The sequence below is a fragment of the Nannospalax galili genome, unplaced genomic scaffold, assembly GCF_000622305.1.
Source record: "Nannospalax galili isolate Female #2095 unplaced genomic scaffold, S.galili_v1.0 scaffold3916, whole genome shotgun sequence".
Classification (NCBI taxonomy): domain Eukaryota; kingdom Metazoa; phylum Chordata; class Mammalia; order Rodentia; family Spalacidae; genus Nannospalax; species Nannospalax galili.
This window is the reverse complement of record NW_008338204.1, coordinates 40,752-48,774: the sequence shown is the minus strand read 5'-3', so window position 1 is coordinate 48,774 and position 8,023 is coordinate 40,752.

Below are 8,023 nucleotides of genomic sequence, written 5' to 3'. Positions count from 1 at the left end.
ATAATTGAGAATCTTGTGTTTGTAGAATGTGGTGGCATGAATTTGTAGATACAAAGAGCAAACTAGAAAAAAGCTAGATTATTTTTAATATTTTAATTGCACTTAAATATAACCTTAGGAATATGTCCCACATGTGCAAACAAAGCACAGCATAATTTGATAAATGTACATTAGCAAGAGATGCAAGGTAGCTATGGTAACAACCAAAATGCAGGATGTATTTTCCAAGATTAAGAGGCAATACTTGAAGCACATAGCATTTGAATATAGTGAGAGATGTGAAGGATTTGTACACAATCAGGGCCAAATACATAGTTGTTATGGGAAGTCATTTTAGAATGCGGGAGATCAGGGAACACTGCCTCAAACTGTGAAAGATTGTTGAACTGAATTCAGTTAAGATGAAATAGGGACAAGAAATACCTTTAATCCTATTTGCTTGACGCCGCTCACACACACACACCCACCCACACACACACACACACACCCCCCCACACACACACACACACACCCCCCCACACACACACACACACACACACACACACACACACACACACACAGACTAAGATGTCCAGCCATTCACTACTTGGTAGAACAAAGGCTAATGAATGAAAACAGCTGTAGATGTCATAGATCGAGTGATGTCACCAAAAGAATCGGTACTAACTAAGATCTTTCTAGGCCCTACCTGTCACTGATTTACCTTTTCTCAGTCTGACACACCTTGGTGCTCAAAGTACTTTCCCTTTATATTGGCATACCAAAAATTTCCTGTTCTCATTGGGTAATAGCATTTTCTGTCAACCACGAGGACCTGAGTTTGAATTTTCAACATTCATGTAAAAGCCATGATTACAGGAGTGCCTGTAATCCCAATGTTGATGTTTGCAGAAATAGGAAAATCCTCCGAGCTTTCTAGGTAGTCAGGTGAGCCTAAATGGTGAGTTTCAGGTTCAATAAGAATCCTTGTCTCAAGGGAATAAGATAGAGAATGATAGACAAAGATACCCAACATCTTCCTCTGGCTTCTGCGTGTCTGCATGTGCACACATGCATTGAACACACACACAAACACACACACACACACACATACACACATACACCACACTGAAAAAGTTGCTGTTATTTATGGTAGATAACATATAAATTAGAATTTAAAACCACTTCCTTGAGAATGACTAATTTCCTGTTTGTCTCCTAAGTAAATATGAAATGCACGTTAATAAGCTTCTGTTTGTCTTTCTCATATTACTCCATCTTTTGTTACAGGGTCCCATTCTAAATAATTTTTGAGACTCAATCTGAAAACAGGTGGATGAATGGGAGAGATGGAGTTTATTAGGGAGTGCTCCCAGAAAACACCTTACAGCAGCTGATAATACTTAATGACTGCAAAGGCCAGCTCAAACATTATTCTTAAAAATGAATGAAACATTTAAGATATTCACATTTTTATATGATGCAGCATCTCATGCATTCAAGGATGGCCACAAACTCACTGTGCAGTTGAGGATGACCTTGAACACCTAGTCATCCAACCTCCACCTTCTTGTTTGCTGAGATTACAGTGTTTACCACCGTGTTAGGTTTATGATAAAGTCTCTTGTACAACTTTGAAATTTTAAACTCAAATGACTTTCCTATGTTAACTTTGCTTTATTTCTTTATTCTCTAGCAATGATTTTCCGTTTTCATAGGTTCATAAAACATCTTTTCTGTGTATCATGTAGGATCATACTCATTTAATGCTTTAGCCTAAATGAAGGCTGTAGTAATTCTGTCTATGAAGCAAAAATGGTTGATAATCACCAGAAGTGTGCTAAATCCAAATGTGCACGTTTATAGAATTCTTTTCTCCAACCTCTGAAGTTTTCACTGTAAATTTATTCACAACTATTTTCTAATGAAATTTTTTGCTGTTGATACTGTCATTAGAATATTTAAATTGAGACTGTGAAACAGTAATGTTGCACTGCCACTGCCAGGAATCTTCAGTTAGATATGAAATCCTGAGCCCTGTATTGAGCTTCTGATAGCACTTTTTTGACAGGAACAGATAAGAAGGCTGCAAACGTTGATAGAAAGCATTCCCTTAAGTCACGTGCACCTCAAATGAGAATGTCAAGAAGCAGACTATTTTTCTATTCAGTGCCTTCTTGCTGTAATATAAAATACACACAGGCTTATGATGTCAGGGGATTTGGTTGCAAATTCTTTTTTGAGATTTTTTTTTCTGTTAGCAGAGATATAGGAGAATAGCCATCAACAGCCTCTACAAGTTTTACCACAAATGAGGGTCAAGGAGACCTCCTTCAGTTAAAGGTCTACTGCAGTGACAATTTTTTTCAAGCATTTGCTAAAAGCATAAGAATGTTTCCTTCCTGTTTACTTGAACTTGGACCTGAATGTACTTTCCCTGTTCTTAATTTCAATCATGTCTCATTGAAGTAAGGCAAGCACCCTGTCTTACCAGTGATTTAAGAAAAACAACCAAGGTAGATTTAGAAAAGTTTTTTTTTCCACACACAATTTTAACTTCCTGGAATCCTATCATTCCCAAATTGATCCATAGGAAGTGATTGAATCTTGACATATCTAAAATGTGCAAAGGCCCCTAATCTGTATTCAGAACTCAAAATTTCCTTCACAGAAAACTAGGAAGAAAAACAAGCATCTACCAAACACTGGTAACTTTTTCAAAAGACTCACCCATTAATGTAATCTTTATATAGTATTACTTACATGGTATTTCTTCCTTTGGCCCAATTTTAAGTTTCCCAATTGAGACTTGCAACTTTTTGTTGTCACCAAAATATTTGAATCATCGAATATTAGGTAGGGAAAGCAGTTACAGAGGAATAAAACATAACTACATAAATAGAAAAACATGTTAATAATTGGCATAGGTTAAATTAAAGTCCTTCTGTAATTTTATTATCTATAAATGGATTAAGTAAACTGATAAACTACAGAGGATGTCAGGCTTGCTAAAATTTGAATATCTAACTATATTAGAAATTTAATCTTTAAGTGTTTCTAGTCAATTTTTTTTGTTTTCTGGCAAATTATATATTTTTAAAAGCTGTTGTAAGCCAAAAAGAGGATAACAGGTGGTAAAAAATAGGAGTTGTTCTAAGTTTGAAGGATACATTTGATCTTATAGAATTCCTTTTTTATTTTAATTAAAAGAAGCATTTCATTACAACAGCATTAACCTATTCAATAACATTTTTCTGAGCTAGAGTACATCTCTTTCAAAATTGGCTGTACATTTCTAGGTTTACAGATGAATTATTACGCTTATATAATCTTTTACTCATTATAAACTCTATAAGACATAAAATTAAATGAGGTTCCAACGTTTAAAAAAGATCTCCACTGTGTTGTCAAAACACACAGTTTCATACAGAAAAATTCATTTCAGGGCTCTTGACATTGAGACGTTTAGTTCCCAGCATCCACATCAAGGCTAATAATTGTCTGTGACTCCAGTTCCAAGGGTTCTGACACCCTCTTCTGGCTTCCACAGCATTACAAACATAGTGCATTTAGACACATGCAGGCAAATAACTCATAAAATGAAATTAATTATTAAAATGTTAATTTTAAGAATAATGCTTATATTTGGATTAGAAAGAGGAATCAGCAGCTTAGAGCACTTGGTGCTCTTGCAGAGAACTGGAGTTCAGTTTCCAGCACTGGCATCCAGTGCCTCATAACTTCATGTAAGTCCAGCTCCAGGGGATTCAGTACCACCTTCTTGCCTTCAGGAATAGTGTGCACTTAACACAAGCACACATGTGCACACGTGTGCACACACACATACAAGCATATACACACATATAAATGAAAATAAATTCATCTAAAAAAAAAGAAAAATAAATATCTTAAACAAATTAAGCTGTCACCAGAAAAAAGTCATTAAATTTAAATTAAAGCTAGTCATTGGGAACAAGAAAAAGTAAAGGTTAACAAATTAAGATCATAAAAGTAGATAGAAAAAAACAATAAAACTGAAGACCAGTAGAGAAAATTTTTTTTTCAAAATTTAGTTGATAAATTTTTATTGTAGTAAACTAAGAATAAAAGTACATTGCAAATGTTAGGTTCCAAATAATGTATACCATAGGTCACTCATACAAATTATGTATACCATAGGTCACTCATACAATGAGTAAAAATTTTCTGTGTTATACAATAATTATCTACAAAACTATGCAATTAGCACTCATCTTAATTGTAAAATATAGGTCTTTTCCATAAAAAGAGGAACAAAGGAGTCTTTTCCTATCCTTTATATCTAGTACAGATGTGCAGCATAGGAATTAAAGAACTGAAGTCTGCAAAGGTAAAGTAAAACTGCTATTTTTCCTAAAAGAGAAGGAATTTAAAACTCATTTTGAGTTAATTTAATGAGGTGCCATAGTACAAATTCAATAAGAACTTTCTATTTCATTTCTAGGTACTATCAACAAAAAGTTGGAAAATGAAAATACTTCCATTTTAATTTAATGTACAAACTTGCCAAGGAAATAAATATGAAGGACTTAAGTGGTTAGATGATAAAGTTTGTTCTTTCTAAACCTTGCACTAAAAGACAGTGTGATATTGGTGAAATGAAAAAAGTAATTGGAACATGATAAATAACTCAAATAGAGAAATTATTTTGAATCAAGGTGTCAAATCACTTTTCAAGAATTTACACTGGGATAAAAACCACCTTGTGCTTGGGATGCACAGGTTCGTATGTGAAAAATGCATACACAAAAACTTAATACATACACAAAAATTAATTTCAGATCTACTATGAGTTGTCAGAATGTGAATCCAAGATGTAAATCTCCCAGAATATATTTGAGAATTTATAAGTGCCCCCCGCCCCAGGTATCTTGGGGAAAGACAGTATCTTACAGGGATGGGAATCTTGGTCGGTCCAGTGAATGAACTCTCACTGAAGGGCATTTGGGAACACAAATCAGATGCTATAGGCCATTGGTCTTTTTTGCCTTTCTTTTCATTTTGCTCCCATTCATTTCCTCCTTGCTCTTTCATTCTCCTTTTAATAAAAGTAATCACCTACAGGTAAAGTAAACAGCAGATAATTTTATGCCCTACTGTCATACTTACTGAATGATAACCTTTCTTCACCTCTTTAACCAATATCTAGCTTTATCTTTTTCAGGGATAATAGACTATGAAATATTTTGAATATAGGAAGTTTTATATAGTCTGAGAAATTAAAAACAATAAATAAATAAATAACACCATCTATATTCAATCCACATCTTTAAATTCCACCAGGCATGATTAAAATTTTTCCATAAAATATATCTGTGATAAACATGTACAGACTTTTTCTTGTCATTGTTCCTAAACAATGAAAAATATAGCCTAACAGTTACTTAATAGCATTAATGCCTCATTAAATATTGTAAGAAATCTAAAAATGAATTCAACTACATGTAGGATACACATAGATTATATTCAAATGCTGTGGCATTTAATGTATGATACACACACACACTCAAAGGAGAGTAACAGATCCAATCCTCAATGGATAACAAGGGATGACTATTGTATTACTTTTCTGTTGCTCTGATAAAACACCATGACCAAAAGAACTTATAAAAGGAAGAGATTATTTGAGCTTGTAGTTCCATAGGACTCAGAGGCCACCATGGCAGGGAGGCATGGTGGCAAAATGTGGCTGGAGCAGAAAGGGGAGTGCTCATATCTTCAAACAGGCACAGGAAGCAAAGCATAACTGGGAATCTCACAAGGCTTGAGATGTCTCAAAGCCCTCCTTCAGTGACACACTTGCTTCAGCAAGGCCACACTTCCTAAAACCTCCCAAAATGGCACTATTAACTGGGGACAAAAATGTTCAAATACTTGGAGCCTATGGGGAACATCCTTATTCAAGCTAGCACATTCCACTCCCTGGCCCCCATAGGCAAATAATCATATAAAATCCAAAATGCATTAAGTCCCCATAGTCTTTACCAGTCTCAAAACTATTCCAAAGTCTATAGTCCAAAATCTCTTCTGAAACTCAAGTTATTCTCTTAACTGTAATTCCCTCCAAAAGTCAAAAAAACAAATTACATACTCCCAACGTACAGTGGACCCGAATACACATTCCTATTCCAAAAGGGAGGAATGGGGTGGGAACATAGTGAAGAAATACCGGACCAAAACAAGACCAAAATCCAGCAGGGCAAACACCAAATCCTGCAGCTCCATATCTCACAACTGACACTTTAATTCCAAAGGGTTCAGATGACCTAACCCCTTTAGCTTAGCTGCATGCAACATAAACTTCACTCTTGGACTAGTACTATGCCTTGTATGCAGCTTCCCTTGGCAGATGTCTCACAGCCCTAAGATCTCCCAATATCTTCTTGAGGTCTCCACTGCCAACGAGGCTTGACCTTCACAGCTTCACATAATGGTCTTTCAGGGCATCTTGGCCTGTGAATCTATGGAGGAAGAACCAATGACCCACTTTACTCTTGTATCTTTCATGCCTGTAAAGCCAGCACCATGTGAACAACACTGCCAAGTTTGGTTGCCAGCTTGGGATGGACCCTGGCCTAGTTCATCCATATTAGCAGCTTTTCTTTGCTGTGGTGTTCTAGGATCAGAAAATCCCTCCAGAATTTTCTGTTCACTAGTTTAAGGCTTAGCTGAGTGTCGTCTTGCCCTGAAGGCATTCTTTCCATTGTTTAAGTGCAAATCTCTAGATCTATTCTAATTGCTGTAATCTCCTTATCAAAGAGATCCTCTGCTTCAGCAGTTGCCTTGGCTCCAACACTAGTCTCCCTAGTGTTATTTTTCAGTGAAAACTACATTTTGCTTTTCTTCCTATTCCATTTGCTCTTCTTCACTGCAGATCTGTACAATATTTACCATCAATAACCACACCACCATTTCTCTATTAGGTTGTCTTTAAATTAACTCCTCCAACGATTAGTCCACTACTTTTCAACTTAACCTCAAACAGGCTTTTGGACTGTGGGTAGAATAGCCAGGCTGTGAAAAATTCCCAATTGCTGCCAAAATCCCTATTTCCCTCTGGAACTATTTTGCTCTTGGTACTACTTTCTTCCAGATTCCTATTAGAACTACCTGTCAAGCTCTGCTTACAATATTCAACTGCTTTTCTAGTCAAAACTTCCAAAATCTTCCACATTCTTCCCCAAACTCACATGGTCAGGTTCTTCATAGCCTACAACCCAATCTCTAGTACCAACCTCTGTATTCATTACATTTCTCTTGCTCTAATAGAAACACTGAGCAAAGCAAATTATAGAAGATTTTATTAGCTGGGCATAGTGGCACATACCTTTAATCTCAGCACTTGGGAGGCAGAAGCAGATGAATCACTTCCAGTTTGAGACCAGTCTGGTCTACATAGCAAGTTCCAGGCCAGCTGGAACAACAGAGAGATCCTGTCTCAAAAAGGCAAAAAAAAGTTTATTTAGCTTGAGGTTCTAGAGGAATCAAAATTCATCATGGTGGGGGAATATGATGCAGGATGTGGCTGGAGCAGAAAGATGAACATCTTCAAGCAGGCACTGGCACCACAGAGCTACTGAGAATCTGGCAAGGCTTGAGAACTCTCTAAGCCCAGCACCTGGCATGGCCACACCCCTTAAAACTTCCAAAAACAGTGCCACCAACTGGGACAATGTGTCCAAATACTTGGAGCCTATGAAGGGCATTCTCATTCAAATAACTATAACTACATAGCTTCTTGTATAAATAGTGTGTACAGTGTGTGTGCATGTGTGTGTTTGTCTAATAAGCACTTGATGATGTAGTCCAACTTATTATTCATCATGAAAATGCAAAATAAAATCATAATAAGATAAGATTTCACCTTCCGTACATGGTTATAATAGAAAAACTAACCATATCAAATTTTGGTAACCATGTGCATGGCCAGTGGGAATCCAAAATGGTAAAAACACATAGAAAATTTCTCAGTTTATTTTTTTCATCTTTTTGAGATAGAGTTTCC